This window comes from Schistocerca piceifrons, chromosome 2, assembly GCF_021461385.2.
Source record: "Schistocerca piceifrons isolate TAMUIC-IGC-003096 chromosome 2, iqSchPice1.1, whole genome shotgun sequence".
Lineage (NCBI taxonomy): Eukaryota > Metazoa > Arthropoda > Insecta > Orthoptera > Acrididae > Schistocerca > Schistocerca piceifrons.
The window spans coordinates 355,873,392-355,891,275 of NC_060139.1; the positions used below are offsets into that span (position 1 = coordinate 355,873,392).

Here is a 17,884-nt window from a genome sequence, read left to right on the forward strand (position 1 = left end):
ACTTGCTACGATCTCTACTGTGACCATTTAAATCAAACGTTCCATCAGCAGGGTGCACATGGCTCAAATGAAACATGAAACGGTTTCAGAACTGGTTGTCGGATTTTAGCGCTGACTTGGAGGCCTGGAAATGCGCGAAACAGCCGCCGCCATGCGATTTGTTGCCACACCGTTGTACAAAACGCAAGGGCTCGTCCGGGATTTGAACCCGGGACCTCCTGCACCCGAAGCAGGAATCATACCCCTAGACCAACGAGCCTATTCGTTCCGAAAACGCACTGCATGTGAATGACGCCACCTTTGATGGTCTCACCATGTAGGGCTGCAGCTCAGCCAGCGTTCTCCCTGTCTGTCGCGGTTGGATTGTTTTTATCGACGTCTTTTACTATAGGAACTTCACGAATCGGAGGGAGCTCGTAGCCGATGCCCTTGCTAACACAGAAGACAAACTGTTGCTATTACGAGTCTCCGGGTGGTACATGAAAACGACCGTCGTTTCCGTGGTGTAGCGGTTATCACGTCTGCTTTACACGCAGAAGGTCCCCGGTTCGATCCCGGGCGGGAACACAACAATTTTAATCTATATTTCGGATTTCATTTCCGAGATGACCTCACGTCCGCGTATGCAGAGACAAGCAATGTCGTATGCTAGACGGATAGGGCGTCATTTTACTGTCAAATACTGTTGCTCTCTTATTGCACCGGTATTTGGTAACTGAGAACGCCCCTAGCTCCATTATGGCTGGCAAAATTTATAATCCGGTTCTTCAGGGCTACTTCAAGTGCGCTTGCTACTGGCTTTCCTGAGCTCACCCTGCTCGCCTTGTCACAGCTCTGTCAAAGTGTGATGCTAACTAATAATGAGAAACTCTTAGCCACGCTCAATCTTACATGCCACCCCTTGGTTGTTGCCGTCGCTAGTAAGATGAGGGTAGACTGTCGCACAATTAAGCTGAATCTCCACTCACGGTGCACATATTCCGCAAAGACAACCTTGTTTTCCGTTGCATGCAAAATTACCGTCTGCGTTTCTATCGAATTCCACCTACGTACTTTACTGGTGCCGCATTCTTGTTATATCCACGTGCTATAACAGGCGTCTACTCTTCATTGAGGAGCTGCAACCGGGACTGAGTTCCACCTACTCTTCAGCACGGTCAAAATGGCACGGCTCGTCCGGGATTTGAACCCGGGACCTCCTGCACACAAAGCAGGAATCATACCCCTAGACCAACGAGCCACCTGTCTGGAGCAGTTAAGTTAATCCCAAGTATTGGACCTCACAGGGAACACAAACTTTCACGTGAATTCGCAAGATAAACGCTTTCTGCAGGCAGCACTCACCACTGATGAGAAGAATATTAAAGGCAACGAACAGAAAGCGAAATAACTTCATCGAGCACTGCTTATGATCAGCCGGCAGTGCCTCAGTTTCGGTATGTGGTTTCTCAGGGTTAAGAGAAGGCGAATGCACTAAACAAAAGAACATCGGGAAACCAAGCACCAACTCATAACGAAAAGATTGCACGATATACTGCAAGCAAAATTTCCAGAAGACGGATACTGAAGACGCCGCAGACAACAGAATTATTCTATGCAGTAACGATTATCTAGGAAGCGTGAATTGCATGTGCTGCTCCACCGCACAACTTCTTATGATACTGTTTTACTTATTCTAAATTTTCATTACCTCATCGTCTCTAGAATACTGTGTGGTTATCACCTGGTTTCCAACAGCGATAGTAGTAAGTAAATCGACTAAAAAGTCTTTCAAAGTAGGTCAGACACAAAAAAAAAAAAAAAAAAATCGGAGCTGCGTGTAGCTCATGTCATTCTGCTTTCAAACGTGAATCTCCGGCTGGGAGTAGTGGCGTACTTCTGTAATCCAAGCTTCTGGGAGGCCGTTGTGTGGGAGAGATCTGGAAACAACTACAGATTCGGCCGTTCCACGAGCTCAGGAACGGCCGCGATGCCTTCGTCGAGCTCTGCAGATCGACGGACGACAGTGTGGAAATTTCGGCAAGCGGTGGCTAGGGGTTAAAAGAAGCCAAACGCACTAAACACAAGAAAGTCGGGAAACCGAAGCACACAACTCATAACGAAAAGATTGCGGAATGCAGTGCGAAAGCAAAAGTTCGAGAAGACCAACTCTGAAGCCATCGGCGCGCTAGGAATTATTCCGCACAAGAGGCGATCATGTAGGAAGAGCGAGATGAGGCTGTCGCTCGACCACACAATAAAATTTTGCTTAATCCAAATTTGCAATACCGGTTCGACACTAGAATGCTGCGCCTTGGTTCTTCCAAAAGCGGTAGTAATAAGCACGTAGACTGCAGTGTCATTTAGGGTAGTGAGTCAGACATGGAGAGGATATAAGGCGGGTGGAATATGCAACGACAGGGGGCATTCCAGGGCGGCCGCCGGCTCCTTGCGCTGTGGCGCGCCGGTGCCGGCGGCGGCCTGGCTGGGCTGCTGGTGCCTCCATGTAGAGCTGCCGCCGAGCCCAGGCACCGTGCCGCTAACGAAGCGATTGCCTTTAGTGACATCTTTTGCAATAACGACTGCGCGAATCGACGGTATCTCGTAAGGACAGAAAGAGCAGCAGCTGCCGCCGAGCCCAGGCGCCGTGCCTAACACGCAGAAGGTCCCCGGTTGGATTGCGGGCGGAAAGCCGTTTTCGTCGCACTCAGCAAGACACTTGCTACGATCTCTACTGTGACCATTTAAATCAAACGTTCCATCAGCAGGGTGCACATGGCTCAAATGAAACATGAAACGGTTTCAGAACTGGTTGTCGGATTTTAGCGCTGACTTGGAGGCCTGGAAATGCGCGAAACAGCCGCCGCCATGCGATTTGTTGCCACACCGTTGTACAAAACGCAAGGGCTCGTCCGGGATTTGAACCCGGGACCTCCTGCACCCGAAGCAGGAATCATACCCCTAGACCAACGAGCCTATTCGTTCCGAAAACGCACTGCATGTGAATGACGCCACCTTTGATGGTCTCACCATGTAGGGCTGCAGCTCAGCCAGCGTTCTCCCTGTCTGTCGCGGTTGGATTGTTTTTATCGACGTCTTTTACTATAGGAACTTCACGAATCGGAGGGAGCTCGTAGCCGATGCCCTTGCTAACACAGAAGACAAACTGTTGCTATTACGAGTCTCCGGGTGGTACATGAAAACGACCGTCGTTTCCGTGGTGTAGCGGTTATCACGTCTGCTTTACACGCAGAAGGTCCCCGGTTCGATCCCGGGCGGGAACACAACAATTTTAATCTATATTTCGGATTTCATTTCCGAGATGACCTCACGTCCGCGTATGCAGAGACAAGCAATGTCGTATGCTAGACGGATAGGGCGTCATTTTACTGTCAAATACTGTTGCTCTCTTATTGCACCGGTATTTGGTAACTGAGAACGCCCCTAGCTCCATTATGGCTGGCAAAATTTATAATCCGGTTCTTCAGGGCTACTTCAAGTGCGCTTGCTACTGGCTTTCCTGAGCTCACCCTGCTCGCCTTGTCACAGCTCTGTCAAAGTGTGATGCTAACTAATAATGAGAAACTCTTAGCCACGCTCAATCTTACATGCCACCCCTTGGTTGTTGCCGTCGCTAGTAAGATGAGGGTAGACTGTCGCACAATTAAGCTGAATCTCCACTCACGGTGCACATATTCCGCAAAGACAACCTTGTTTTCCGTTGCATGCAAAATTACCGTCTGCGTTTCTATCGAATTCCACCTACGTACTTTACTGGTGCCGCATTCTTGTTATATCCACGTGCTATAACAGGCGTCTACTCTTCATTGAGGAGCTGCAACCGGGACTGAGTTCCACCTACTCTTCAGCACGGTCAAAATGGCACGGCTCGTCCGGGATTTGAACCCGGGACCTCCTGCACACAAAGCAGGAATCATACCCCTAGACCAACGAGCCACCTGTCTGGAGCAGTTAAGTTAATCCCAAGTATTGGACCTCACAGGGAACACAAACTTTCACGTGAATTCGCAAGATAAACGCTTTCTGCAGGCAGCACTCACCACTGATGAGAAGAATATTAAAGGCAACGAACAGAAAGCGAAATAACTTCATCGAGCACTGCTTATGATCAGCCGGCAGTGCCTCAGTTTCGGTATGTGGTTTCTCAGGGTTAAGAGAAGGCGAATGCACTAAACAAAAGAACATCGGGAAACCAAGCACCAACTCATAACGAAAAGATTGCACGATATACTGCAAGCAAAATTTCCAGAAGACGGATACTGAAGACGCCGCAGACAACAGAATTATTCTATGCAGTAACGATTATCTAGGAAGCGTGAATTGCATGTGCTGCTCCACCGCACAACTTCTTATGATACTGTTTTACTTATTCTAAATTTTCATTACCTCATCGTCTCTAGAATACTGTGTGGTTATCACCTGGTTTCCAACAGCGATAGTAGTAAGTAAATCGACTAAAAAGTCTTTCAAAGTAGGTCAGACACAAAAAAAAAAAAAAAAATCGGAGCTGCGTGTAGCTCATGTCATTCTGCTTTCAAACGTGAATCTCCGGCTGGGAGTAGTGGCGTACTTCTGTAATCCAAGCTTCTGGGAGGCCGTTGTGTGGGAGAGATCTGGAAACAACTACAGATTCGGCCGTTCCACGAGCTCAGGAACGGCCGCGATGCCTGCATCGAGCTCTGCAGATCGACGGACGACAGTGTGGAAATTTCGGCAAGCGGTGGCTAGGGGTTAAGAGAAGCCAAACGCACTAAACACAAGAAAGTCGGGAAACCGAAGCACACAACTCATAACGAAAAGATTGCGGAATGCAGTGCGAAAGCAAAAGTTCGAGAAGACCAACTCTGAAGCCATCGGCGCGCTAGGAATTATTCCGCACAAGAGGCGATCATGTAGGAAGAGCGAGATGAGGCTGTCGCTCGACCACACAATAAAATTTTGCTTAATCCAAATTTGCAATACCGGTTCGACACTAGAATGCTGCGCCTTGGTTCTTCCAAAAGCGGTAGTAATAAGCACGTAGACTGCAGTGTCATTTAGGGTAGTGAGTCAGACATGGAGAGGATATAAGGCGGGTGGAATATGCAACGACAGGGGGCATTCCAGGGCGGCCGCCGGCTCCTTGCGCTGTGGCGCGCCGGTGCCGGCGGCGGCCTGGCTGGGCTGCTGGTGCCTCCATGTAGAGCTGCCGCCGAGCCCAGGCACCGTGCCGCTAACGAAGCGATTGCCTTTAGTGACATCTTTTGCAATAACGACTGCGCGAATCGACGGTATCTCGTAAGGACAGAAAGAGCAGCAGCTGCCGCCGAGCCCAGGCGCCGTGCCTAACACGCAGAAGGTCCCCGGTTGGATTGCGGGCGGAAAGCCGTTTTCGTCGCACTCAGCAAGACACTTGCTACGATCTCTACTGTGACCATTTAAATCAAACGTTCCATCAGCAGGGTGCACATGGCTCAAATGAAACATGAAACGGTTTCAGAACTGGTTGTCGGATTTTAGCGCTGACTTGGAGGCCTGGAAATGCGCGAAACAGCCGCCGCCATGCGATTTGTTGCCACACCGTTGTACAAAACGCAAGGGCTCGTCCGGGATTTGAACCCGGGACCTCCTGCACCCGAAGCAGGAATCATACCCCTTTTTTTTTTTTTTTTTTTTTTTTTTTTTTTTCTTTTTATTCTTTTTTTTTTTTTTTTTTTTTATTTTTTTTTTTATTTTTTTTTTCCACTTCAGGCGTTGGCCCCTATCATCCATATCACCCCCAAACTCCTATCTAACCTAAAAAAAAAAAAAAAAAAAAAAAAAAAAAAAAAAAAAAAAATTCTGTTGCCACCGCCACTTTCACCCTAACTTAACCTACTTTTTTATTTATTTTTTCATTATTCTTTTTAAATAATATATAAAGGAACTGAATACATCTTCTTGCCGTGACAATCTGTCCAATACCCTTGAAACAGAAGAACACGAAATCAATCAAGCACTTCTGATGTGTTTTATGTTACGGCTTCTGGCAAAATTAGTTTTCCTGAGGCACTTTCACCTGCTGTACTATAAAAATAAATAAATAAATGCCAAATTAATTATAATGAAGCACAAGTAGTATCAACTCGCTATAGTGTTGTGCACCAACCAAAAAAAAAAAAAAAAAAAAAAAAAAAAAAAAAAAAAAAAAAAAAAAAAAATTACCGCTTCATTATGGCAAAGTGTGAAGTAAGAAATTTTGAAACAAAGCTTTGTATTTCCGACTCGTTTTAAGGTTGTGGTGCTCTTCCATTATATACTGTATGTACTCATCTATACTCGCATGTGTATTCGTAACTGCAAAATATGCAAACTGGCCGATAATCCAAACATAGCTATTGTGCTTTGTTGCAGGAAAGAAATGCCAGTCTGGTTGAAGTACATCTTTAAGTGTTATAGCAGAGTCTGTGGTTCTAGTAATTATTGCGAGTTTTTTTCTAGTCCAGTTCCATATGTGGTATTGGTCGCGGCAGATGAGAATGTGTGCCAAGGTATCTACAGTATGGCAATGATCGCAGTACGGACTCTGCTTCATTTTGATATTGTGCAACTTTTCACCTGTGGGGACCTTCTCGTTCACAATGTCATACCACGTGGACACTACTTTGGAGTGGAGGATGGGATTGTTAATGTTTTTCCAGACGTTACTCCAGTTGACCGCTGGATATTTCGCTTCAATTGGGTTTTGCCTATGGTGTCTCGTGAGGTGGTAATAGGTCCTTCTGGTGTTAAGCAGCTGTGAAGTGTCTTGAATATAGCTCATTTCCAGGTAATAAGTCCGGACGTGATCGAGTTGAGCGCTGATGCGACCAACATCGACTGGGGCCGTTTTGCTCGTTGGGGCTAACCTGTTGAATAACGTTTTCGTAATTGTCGGATGGGGTGACTGCAGTATTTTGCGGATTCGGTCCATATATACGGCAGTGCATTGATTCTTGATGTCTTTGACGCCCAAACCACCAGCGGCGCGGGTTAACACTATGGTTGGCATAGCGACTTTAAAGATGTTTCCGCTCCATATGAACCAATACGCTGCAGCTAAAAGCTTTTGCGCTGTATCCTTGGGTACTGGTAACACTGCTGCGATGTGATATATTTTGCTTAGCGCATAGCTGTTAATCAATAGAGCTCTCTGTATCCGATTGAGCGTTCTAGTTTTGTGTTCACGGAGAGTAGCCCTGAATATATGCAGTTTATGGTCCCAGTTGGCTACTGTCATCTCTCTTGGGTTGGCCATTAGAATCATACCTAAGTGGTTCGTCTTCTCTGTTCTTTGTAGCCATGTTCTTTGAATGGTCTCCATATGGGGTCCGACAGGTAAAATTTTCGATTTTTGTTCATTGAGTTTGGCTCCGGAAGAAGTGGCGTAAGCGTGGATTATTTGTTGAACGACTTCCATTTCTGAGTGCGTGTTAACTACTACACTGACGTCATCAGCATAAGCGTGACACACGGTTTTTGTACCCAGCACCTGTAGACCTTGTAACCTGTGATGCAGGTTTAACAGTAACGGTTCTACGGCGATTGCGTATAGTGCCATAGAAAGGGGGCAGCCTTGTCTCACTGATTGCTTGATCGGGACTGGTGAACTTAGCTGACCATTAATTTTGATTCGAGAGGAAGATCCCCTAGACCAACGAGCCTATTCGTTCCGAAAACGCACTGCATGTGAATGACGCCACCTTTGATGGTCTCACCATGTAGGGCTGCAGCTCAGCCAGCGTTCTCCCTGTCTGTCGCGGTTGGATTGTTTTTATCGACGTCTTTTACTATAGGAACTTCACGAATCGGAGGGAGCTCGTAGCCGATGCCCTTGCTAACACAGAAGACAAACTGTTGCTATTACGAGTCTCCGGGTGGTACATGAAAACGACCGTCGTTTCCGTGGTGTAGCGGTTATCACGTCTGCTTTACACGCAGAAGGTCCCCGGTTCGATCCCGGGCGGGAACACAACAATTTTAATCTATATTTCGGATTTCATTTCCGAGATGACCTCACGTCCGCGTATGCAGAGACAAGCAATGTCGTATGCTAGACGGATAGGGCGTCATTTTACTGTCAAATACTGTTGCTCTCTTATTGCACCGGTATTTGGTAACTGAGAACGCCCCTAGCTCCATTATGGCTGGCAAAATTTATAATCCGGTTCTTCAGGGCTACTTCAAGTGCGCTTGCTACTGGCTTTCCTGAGCTCACCCTACTCGCCTTGTCACAGCTCTGTCAAAGTGTGATGCTAACTAATAATGAGAAACTCTTAGCCACGCTCAATCTTACATGCCACCCCTTGGTTGTTGCCGTCGCTAGTAAGATGAGGGTAGACTGTCGCACAATTAAGCTGAATCTCCACTCACGGTGCACATATTCCGCAAAGACAACCTTGTTTTCCGTTGCATGCAAAATTACCGTCTGCGTTTCTATCGAATTCCACCTACGTACTTTACTGGTGCCGCATTCTTGTTATATCCACGTGCTATAACAGGCGTCTACTCTTCATTGAGGAGCTGCAACCGGGACTGAGTTCCACCTACTCTTCAGCACGGTCAAAATGGCACGGCTCGTCCGGGATTTGAACCCGGGACCTCCTGCACACAAAGCAGGAATCATACCCCTAGACCAACGAGCCACCTGTCTGGAGCAGTTAAGTTAATCCCAAGTATTGGACCTCACAGGGAACACAAACTTTCACGTGAATTCGCAAGATAAACGCTTTCTGCAGGCAGCACTCACCACTGATGAGAAGAATATTAAAGGCAACGAACAGAAAGCGAAATAACTTCATCGAGCACTGCTTATGATCAGCCGGCAGTGCCTCAGTTTCGGTATGTGGTTTCTCAGGGTTAAGAGAAGGCGAATGCACTAAACAAAAGAACATCGGGAAACCAAGCACCAACTCATAACGAAAAGATTGCACGATATACTGCAAGCAAAATTTCCAGAAGACGGATACTGAAGACGCCGCAGACAACAGAATTATTCTATGCAGTAACGATTATCTAGGAAGCGTGAATTGCATGTGCTGCTCCACCGCACAACTTCTTATGATACTGTTTTACTTATTCTAAATTTTCATTACCTCATCGTCTCTAGAATACTGTGTGGTTATCACCTGGTTTCCAACAGCGATAGTAGTAAGTAAATCGACTAAAAAGTCTTTCAAAGTAGGTCAGACACAAAAAAAAAAAAAAAAAAAATCGGAGCTGCGTGTAGCTCATGTCATTCTGCTTTCAAACGTGAATCTCCGGCTGGGAGTAGTGGCGTACTTCTGTAATCCAAGCTTCTGGGAGGCCGTTGTGTGGGAGAGATCTGGAAACAACTACAGATTCGGCCGTTCCACGAGCTCAGGAACGGCCGCGATGCCTTCGTCGAGCTCTGCAGATCGACGGACGACAGTGTGGAAATTTCGGCAAGCGGTGGCTAGGGGTTAAAAGAAGCCAAACGCACTAAACACAAGAAAGTCGGGAAACCGAAGCACACAACTCATAACGAAAAGATTGCGGAATGCAGTGCGAAAGCAAAAGTTCGAGAAGACCAACTCTGAAGCCATCGGCGCGCTAGGAATTATTCCGCACAAGAGGCGATCATGTAGGAAGAGCGAGATGAGGCTGTCGCTCGACCACACAATAAAATTTTGCTTAATCCAAATTTGCAATACCGGTTCGACACTAGAATGCTGCGCCTTGGTTCTTCCAAAAGCGGTAGTAATAAGCACGTAGACTGCAGTGTCATTTAGGGTAGTGAGTCAGACATGGAGAGGATATAAGGCGGGTGGAATATGCAACGACAGGGGGCATTCCAGGGCGGCCGCCGGCTCCTTGCGCTGTGGCGCGCCGGTGCCGGCGGCGGCCTGGCTGGGCTGCTGGTGCCTCCATGTAGAGCTGCCGCCGAGCCCAGGCACCGTGCCGCTAACGAAGCGATTGCCTTTAGTGACATCTTTTGCAATAACGACTGCGCGAATCGACGGTATCTCGTAAGGACAGAAAGAGCAGCAGCTGCCGCCGAGCCCAGGCGCCGTGCCTAACACGCAGAAGGTCCCCGGTTGGATTGCGGGCGGAAAGCCGTTTTCGTCGCACTCAGCAAGACACTTGCTACGATCTCTACTGTGACCATTTAAATCAAACGTTCCATCAGCAGGGTGCACATGGCTCAAATGAAACATGAAACGGTTTCAGAACTGGTTGTCGGATTTTAGCGCTGACTTGGAGGCCTGGAAATGCGCGAAACAGCCGCCGCCATGCGATTTGTTGCCACACCGTTGTACAAAACGCAAGGGCTCGTCCGGGATTTGAACCCGGGACCTCCTGCACCCGAAGCAGGAATCATACCCCTAGACCAACGAGCCTATTCGTTCCGAAAACGCACTGCATGTGAATGACGCCACCTTTGATGGTCTCACCATGTAGGGCTGCAGCTCAGCCAGCGTTCTCCCTGTCTGTCGCGGTTGGATTGTTTTTATCGACGTCTTTTACTATAGGAACTTCACGAATCGGAGGGAGCTCGTAGCCGATGCCCTTGCTAACACAGAAGACAAACTGTTGCTATTACGAGTCTCCGGGTGGTACATGAAAACGACCGTCGTTTCCGTGGTGTAGCGGTTATCACGTCTGCTTTACACGCAGAAGGTCCCCGGTTCGATCCCGGGCGGGAACACAACAATTTTAATCTATATTTCGGATTTCATTTCCGAGATGACCTCACGTCCGCGTATGCAGAGACAAGCAATGTCGTATGCTAGACGGATAGGGCGTCATTTTACTGTCAAATACTGTTGCTCTCTTATTGCACCGGTATTTGGTAACTGAGAACGCCCCTAGCTCCATTATGGCTGGCAAAATTTATAATCCGGTTCTTCAGGGCTACTTCAAGTGCGCTTGCTACTGGCTTTCCTGAGCTCACCCTACTCGCCTTGTCACAGCTCTGTCAAAGTGTGATGCTAACTAATAATGAGAAACTCTTAGCCACGCTCAATCTTACATGCCACCCCTTGGTTGTTGCCGTCGCTAGTAAGATGAGGGTAGACTGTCGCACAATTAAGCTGAATCTCCACTCACGGTGCACATATTCCGCAAAGACAACCTTGTTTTCCGTTGCATGCAAAATTACCGTCTGCGTTTCTATCGAATTCCACCTACGTACTTTACTGGTGCCGCATTCTTGTTATATCCACGTGCTATAACAGGCGTCTACTCTTCATTGAGGAGCTGCAACCGGGACTGAGTTCCACCTACTCTTCAGCACGGTCAAAATGGCACGGCTCGTCCGGGATTTGAACCCGGGACCTCCTGCACACAAAGCAGGAATCATACCCCTAGACCAACGAGCCACCTGTCTGGAGCAGTTAAGTTAATCCCAAGTATTGGACCTCACAGGGAACACAAACTTTCACGTGAATTCGCAAGATAAACGCTTTCTGCAGGCAGCACTCACCACTGATGAGAAGAATATTAAAGGCAACGAACAGAAAGCGAAATAACTTCATCGAGCACTGCTTATGATCAGCCGGCAGTGCCTCAGTTTCGGTATGTGGTTTCTCAGGGTTAAGAGAAGGCGAATGCACTAAACAAAAGAACATCGGGAAACCAAGCACCAACTCATAACGAAAAGATTGCACGATATACTGCAAGCAAAATTTCCAGAAGACGGATACTGAAGACGCCGCAGACAACAGAATTATTCTATGCAGTAACGATTATCTAGGAAGCGTGAATTGCATGTGCTGCTCCACCGCACAACTTCTTATGATACTGTTTTACTTATTCTAAATTTTCATTACCTCATCGTCTCTAGAATACTGTGTGGTTATCACCTGGTTTCCAACAGCGATAGTAGTAAGTAAATCGACTAAAAAGTCTTTCAAAGTAGGTCAGACACAAAAAAAAAAAAAAAAAAATCGGAGCTGCGTGTAGCTCATGTCATTCTGCTTTCAAACGTGAATCTCCGGCTGGGAGTAGTGGCGTACTTCTGTAATCCAAGCTTCTGGGAGGCCGTTGTGTGGGAGAGATCTGGAAACAACTACAGATTCGGCCGTTCCACGAGCTCAGGAACGGCCGCGATGCCTTCGTCGAGCTCTGCAGATCGACGGACGACAGTGTGGAAATTTCGGCAAGCGGTGGCTAGGGGTTAAAAGAAGCCAAACGCACTAAACACAAGAAAGTCGGGAAACCGAAGCACACAACTCATAACGAAAAGATTGCGGAATGCAGTGCGAAAGCAAAAGTTCGAGAAGACCAACTCTGAAGCCATCGGCGCGCTAGGAATTATTCCGCACAAGAGGCGATCATGTAGGAAGAGCGAGATGAGGCTGTCGCTCGACCACACAATAAAATTTTGCTTAATCCAAATTTGCAATACCGGTTCGACACTAGAATGCTGCGCCTTGGTTCTTCCAAAAGCGGTAGTAATAAGCACGTAGACTGCAGTGTCATTTAGGGTAGTGAGTCAGACATGGAGAGGATATAAGGCGGGTGGAATATGCAACGACAGGGGGCATTCCAGGGCGGCCGCCGGCTCCTTGCGCTGTGGCGCGCCGGTGCCGGCGGCGGCCTGGCTGGGCTGCTGGTGCCTCCATGTAGAGCTGCCGCCGAGCCCAGGCACCGTGCCGCTAACGAAGCGATTGCCTTTAGTGACATCTTTTGCAATAACGACTGCGCGAATCGACGGTATCTCGTAAGGACAGAAAGAGCAGCAGCTGCCGCCGAGCCCAGGCGCCGTGCCTAACACGCAGAAGGTCCCCGGTTGGATTGCGGGCGGAAAGCCGTTTTCGTCGCACTCAGCAAGACACTTGCTACGATCTCTACTGTGACCATTTAAATCAAACGTTCCATCAGCAGGGTGCACATGGCTCAAATGAAACATGAAACGGTTTCAGAACTGGTTGTCGGATTTTAGCGCTGACTTGGAGGCCTGGAAATGCGCGAAACAGCCGCCGCCATGCGATTTGTTGCCACACCGTTGTACAAAACGCAAGGGCTCGTCCGGGATTTGAACCCGGGACCTCCTGCACCCGAAGCAGGAATCATACCCCTTTTTTTTTTTTTTTTTTTATAAATTATATTATTGCCTTAACCGAGAGCTTCCCACCAGAGAGGGACATACCCTGAAGCTTGAGAGCAATAGTCCGAAGCAGCGGTTCCAGGGACAAAACGAATAAAGACATAGAGAGCGGACTACCCTGAGGCACTCCGCGGCGGATAGCAATGGGCGGCGTCAGCTGCCCATTGACTGACACCCGAGCTGTTATTCCCCTGTACAAATTGCCAAGAACACCACGTGATGAAGCGTTAAAACCTATTGTACCTAAAACACGATCTAAAAACACATGACTGACGTGATCAAAAGCCTTATAAAAATCAAGGAAGGCAAAGGCACAATGTACGTTTGTAACCGCCGCAACCGAGACAACATCCCGATATTCGGCTACTGGTGTCAGAATAGATCTATCATGAAAACAACATTGATGTGCACCAATCACACCCCGAAGCAGAGAAGACAGCCGGCTATTGAGCGCTCTAGCAGCTGTCTTATAGTCAAAATTCAGCAATGTGAGCGGACGAAGATTGGCAGCAGATAAACGACCAGAGGACTTCGGAATTAAAACAATTTTCCCTACTTTAAAATCGGCAGGCACATCCATCCCTCTGACAATCTCATTTAAAATCTGCGTAAAAATGCCACCCAAAAGAGGCCAAAAACGGAGATAAAATTCTTTAGGCAGGCCGTCTGGACCCGGCGATTTACTGGACGGAGAGCGAGCAATAAAATCGAAAACATCATCTACCTGGAACTCCCGGAGAAATTCGCCGTTCGCGTCAGGCGCGATCGTCGCAGTTAGATCCCCAAAGACATCATCCGAAAGAGACTCACCAGAATCATCGGCAGAATAGAGACTAGTGTAATACTGATGAAGAGCACGAACCATTTCCTCCTGTGCACTAAGCTGTCGCCCATCATCCACCGTAAGAGAAGAGATGAAGGAGCGACGACGACGAGTCTGATGCCGTAGCAGGTGGTACAAGGATGTCAGTTCACCTTCAACAAGAGAGTGAGGTTTCGACTTAACTCGCAGACCATCCATCTGTCGTCGTTTAAGGCTCAAGAGCTTGGCTTTAATACGACGAACATCATGGATCCGCAGTGGAGAGGTACCCGCCGCGTCATATAGTTCACGCAGGACAGAGTAGTAATATTCATACGTGTTCTTAAAATCACGCGTCCTAGCAGCACAGTAGAAAATCAAAGTCTGACGAATCTTGGGCTTGGCAAACGCAGTCCACCAAACCAGCAAGGAGGGGTATCGCGGGACAGAGCGAAGACATCGCTCCCACACGCCACTTATAACATCATCCATAGCACTGTCGGCAAGGTGGGAAACATTTAACATCCACTGGGAACGATAAAGTTTTGCAGGTTGGCGACTAAGATTTACAGTTGCAGTAAAAGCACAATGGTCAGAAAAACTAGTAGGAATAACATCGACAGAAAGAATTTTATCACATAAAAAATCAGATAAATAGAATCTGTCGAGTCTACTGCATGAGGACGCGGTAAAAAACGTATATTTCACCAGGGTTGGATATTTGTGTTCCCAAACATCACGCAGATGCATCGTACGAACTAAGTCATGTAAATCACGGCAATAATTAAAATTGGGGGACTGGTCTGCAGGGCGTAAAACACAATTAAAATCGCCTCCGAGCAGGAGACTCCGAGGACCCTGGCGCAAAAGATAAATAAGCTCTTCTTTATAAAAGCGCGATCGAGCCACAGTGTGACCCGAACCAGAGGGGGCATACAAAACAACGAGGCGGAGATCAAAAAGACGACAACCAATCCCACGGCCAGAGTCAAGGAAGTCAATGTCAGTAATAGGAATGCCCTCTCGAAAGAAAAGAGCAGTTCCTGTTGAATATTCCGGCGCGACATTAAAAACAGTTTGAAATCCAGGTAGAGAGAGATCAGAAAACAACACTTCCTGCAAAAACACTACGTCCGCACAGGCGTCGTAAATAAACTGCCGCAAAGAGGCAATGCGAACGTCGGACTCAATACGGTTAACATTTAAGGTAAGAAAGGTGTATGCTTGAACCATAGAGAGAAAAGCGAGAAAACAAATCACCTACACCGACGCACCAGCGTCACAGTCCATAGCAGGGGTGACTGAGGCATCCGAGGGAGGGGGACTGCTACCCCGTTCCGCGGATCCCTTACGTTTCGGTTTTTTACGAACAGCATTAACGTTCGGCTGAACGCGTAACTTGCGTCGGCAGACGGGCAAGGAAACTTCAGCCGCCGGTGACGTAGGAGGGTCAAGTTCTGTATCCGACACCACCCGCGCCGGTCCACATGCGGGATCCGGGGTCGCGGGGGAAACATCCGACAAAACGGAATGGTCAACACCTGCACTAGCTTCTGGCAAACATGGACTGCACGGAGGCGAAACGTGAGCAGGAAGGTCCGAGGCCGCAGAGTTGGAAGGAAGCGGAGCAGCTCCGCTGGCAGAGGTATGGGGCAGCGAAGCAGGAAGTTGTCGCGGCTCCACTTGTTGTGACATCGAAGTCGGTTCGGAAGACGGCGCCAACAGGCCCGACCGACGACCCGACTCGAGAGAAGCTGCGTCGGAGGCCGGAGGGGCGCCAGCAGCCGCCACCGGAACCGCTACCTCAGGAGGGCAGGGAGCAGCTACAGTACACAGTGGCTCGGAGGATGCCGGTCGCTCGGACTGGGGCATCTCAGGGAGATCCTCATCCGTACTATTTCCATCGTGTGGGCGACGCCTCTTATTATTCAAAAGTGGCACACCCACCTGAGGGACAGACGGAACAACATCAGATTTAGCACGCAAAGGAGGAAATTCTGTATCAGGGGTGCGCAAAACCTGTGGAGGGGCGCTACTACCACTGGACTGTGCTACACCAAGAGCAGAACCACCTGCAACGAGGTCAGCGACCGTTAACTTGCGACGCTGTTCGAGAGAATTTTTTAAAACAAAAACTCTCCGCGGACAGTCGGTACGCACGTGACCACTTTCATTGCACAAAAAACAGGTGCCCACCTGACCACTATATGTTACATGGACACGATATCCACCGATCTGCAGGTGAGATGGAATATTCTGCTTAACGTGCATTTCGACTGAACGAATACCACTGTAACATTGCAGGCGATGTTGGCTTGACCAGCGTTCAAGGCGAATGCTCTTTACATCACCATACTTCTGTAGACCCTCCTTAAGATAGACATTATCCACCTCCGGTGGAAGGTTGTAAACACGAACATTGGTATACGTGATGGAAGCATTGGAAAGCAGCACGGTACTTACAGAATCATCCCGATGCCGAAAGAGAACTTGATGACCATATTTAGAAAGAATTTTATCAACCTGGAGTGGGTCCATAAACTTAACAAAGAAAACATACAGTTCGGTATCAAAATAAGCAGTGTGCACCTGATCCGAATGAACACCAAAGGTATCTACCAACCAATCATGAATCTCAAGAGAACTAGGTTGCACATGGCGGGTTGACTTGTCAAAAGCAAAACTAACTGTAGCCTGACGAGGAATAACCTGGGACGACATTTTCAAAATATGCGGTCGAAACCGCTACACAAAAAACACTGAAATAAGGACAGAAAGTAACACAAGGTACGAAACAACGACGGAGAAACACTCACAGAAGTTGCAACACAACACGTAAACAAAAACGATAGTCCACTATACGTAACGCTACGGCGGAGCGGAAGACTAGGCACGTCCACACTGCACGGCGTCTAAAGCGGAACTGGACCCCTAGACCAACGAGCCTATTCGTTCCGAAAACGCACTGCATGTGAATGACGCCACCTTTGATGGTCTCACCATGTAGGGCTGCAGCTCAGCCAGCGTTCTCCCTGTCTGTCGCGGTTGGATTGTTTTTATCGACGTCTTTTACTATAGGAACTTCACGAATCGGAGGGAGCTCGTAGCCGATGCCCTTGCTAACACAGAAGACAAACTGTTGCTATTACGAGTCTCCGGGTGGTACATGAAAACGACCGTCGTTTCCGTGGTGTAGCGGTTATCACGTCTGCTTTACACGCAGAAGGTCCCCGGTTCGATCCCGGGCGGGAACACAACAATTTTAATCTATATTTCGGATTTCATTTCCGAGATGACCTCACGTCCGCGTATGCAGAGACAAGCAATGTCGTATGCTAGACGGATAGGGCGTCATTTTACTGTCAAATACTGTTGCTCTCTTATTGCACCGGTATTTGGTAACTGAGAACGCCCCTAGCTCCATTATGGCTGGCAAAATTTATAATCCGGTTCTTCAGGGCTACTTCAAGTGCGCTTGCTACTGGCTTTCCTGAGCTCACCCTGCTCGCCTTGTCACAGCTCTGTCAAAGTGTGATGCTAACTAATAATGAGAAACTCTTAGCCACGCTCAATCTTACATGCCACCCCTTGGTTGTTGCCGTCGCTAGTAAGATGAGGGTAGACTGTCGCACAATTAAGCTGAATCTCCACTCACGGTGCACATATTCCGCAAAGACAACCTTGTTTTCCGTTGCATGCAAAATTACCGTCTGCGTTTCTATCGAATTCCACCTACGTACTTTACTGGTGCCGCATTCTTGTTATATCCACGTGCTATAACAGGCGTCTACTCTTCATTGAGGAGCTGCAACCGGGACTGAGTTCCACCTACTCTTCAGCACGGTCAAAATGGCACGGCTCGTCCGGGATTTGAACCCGGGACCTCCTGCACACAAAGCAGGAATCATACCCCTAGACCAACGAGCCACCTGTCTGGAGCAGTTAAGTTAATCCCAAGTATTGGACCTCACAGGGAACACAAACTTTCACGTGAATTCGCAAGATAAACGCTT

The 17,884-nt window shown here is 48.1% G+C and overlaps 13 non-coding genes across 13 annotated transcripts; 5 read left to right on the forward strand and 8 right to left on the reverse strand.

The window, feature by feature from the left end:
- Window positions 1–187: 187 nt before the first annotated feature.
- Window positions 188–259, reverse strand: Trnap-cgg. The gene has a single exon. It is a non-coding gene; the product is annotated as a tRNA-Pro (tRNA).
- A 235-nt stretch (window positions 260–494) lies between these two features.
- Trnav-uac lies at window positions 495–567 on the forward strand. Its single transcript has one exon. It is a non-coding gene; the product is annotated as a tRNA-Val (tRNA).
- A 601-nt stretch (window positions 568–1,168) lies between these two features.
- On the reverse strand, window positions 1,169–1,240 carry Trnat-ugu. Its single transcript has one exon. It is a non-coding gene; the product is annotated as a tRNA-Thr (tRNA).
- Window positions 1,241–2,883: 1,643 nt separating this feature from the next.
- Window positions 2,884–2,955, reverse strand: Trnap-cgg. Its single transcript has one exon. It is a non-coding gene; the product is annotated as a tRNA-Pro (tRNA).
- Window positions 2,956–3,190: 235 nt separating this feature from the next.
- On the forward strand, window positions 3,191–3,263 carry Trnav-uac. Its single transcript has one exon. It is a non-coding gene; the product is annotated as a tRNA-Val (tRNA).
- A 601-nt stretch (window positions 3,264–3,864) lies between these two features.
- Trnat-ugu lies at window positions 3,865–3,936 on the reverse strand. Its single transcript has one exon. It is a non-coding gene; the product is annotated as a tRNA-Thr (tRNA).
- A 3,960-nt stretch (window positions 3,937–7,896) lies between these two features.
- Window positions 7,897–7,969, forward strand: Trnav-uac. Its single transcript has one exon. It is a non-coding gene; the product is annotated as a tRNA-Val (tRNA).
- A 601-nt stretch (window positions 7,970–8,570) lies between these two features.
- Trnat-ugu lies at window positions 8,571–8,642 on the reverse strand. Its single transcript has one exon. It is a non-coding gene; the product is annotated as a tRNA-Thr (tRNA).
- A 1,644-nt stretch (window positions 8,643–10,286) lies between these two features.
- Window positions 10,287–10,358, reverse strand: Trnap-cgg. The gene has a single exon. It is a non-coding gene; the product is annotated as a tRNA-Pro (tRNA).
- A 235-nt stretch (window positions 10,359–10,593) lies between these two features.
- On the forward strand, window positions 10,594–10,666 carry Trnav-uac. Its single transcript has one exon. It is a non-coding gene; the product is annotated as a tRNA-Val (tRNA).
- Window positions 10,667–11,267: 601 nt separating this feature from the next.
- Window positions 11,268–11,339, reverse strand: Trnat-ugu. The gene has a single exon. It is a non-coding gene; the product is annotated as a tRNA-Thr (tRNA).
- A 5,713-nt stretch (window positions 11,340–17,052) lies between these two features.
- Window positions 17,053–17,125, forward strand: Trnav-uac. The gene has a single exon. It is a non-coding gene; the product is annotated as a tRNA-Val (tRNA).
- A 601-nt stretch (window positions 17,126–17,726) lies between these two features.
- Window positions 17,727–17,798, reverse strand: Trnat-ugu. The gene has a single exon. It is a non-coding gene; the product is annotated as a tRNA-Thr (tRNA).
- Window positions 17,799–17,884: the final 86 nt, after the last annotated feature.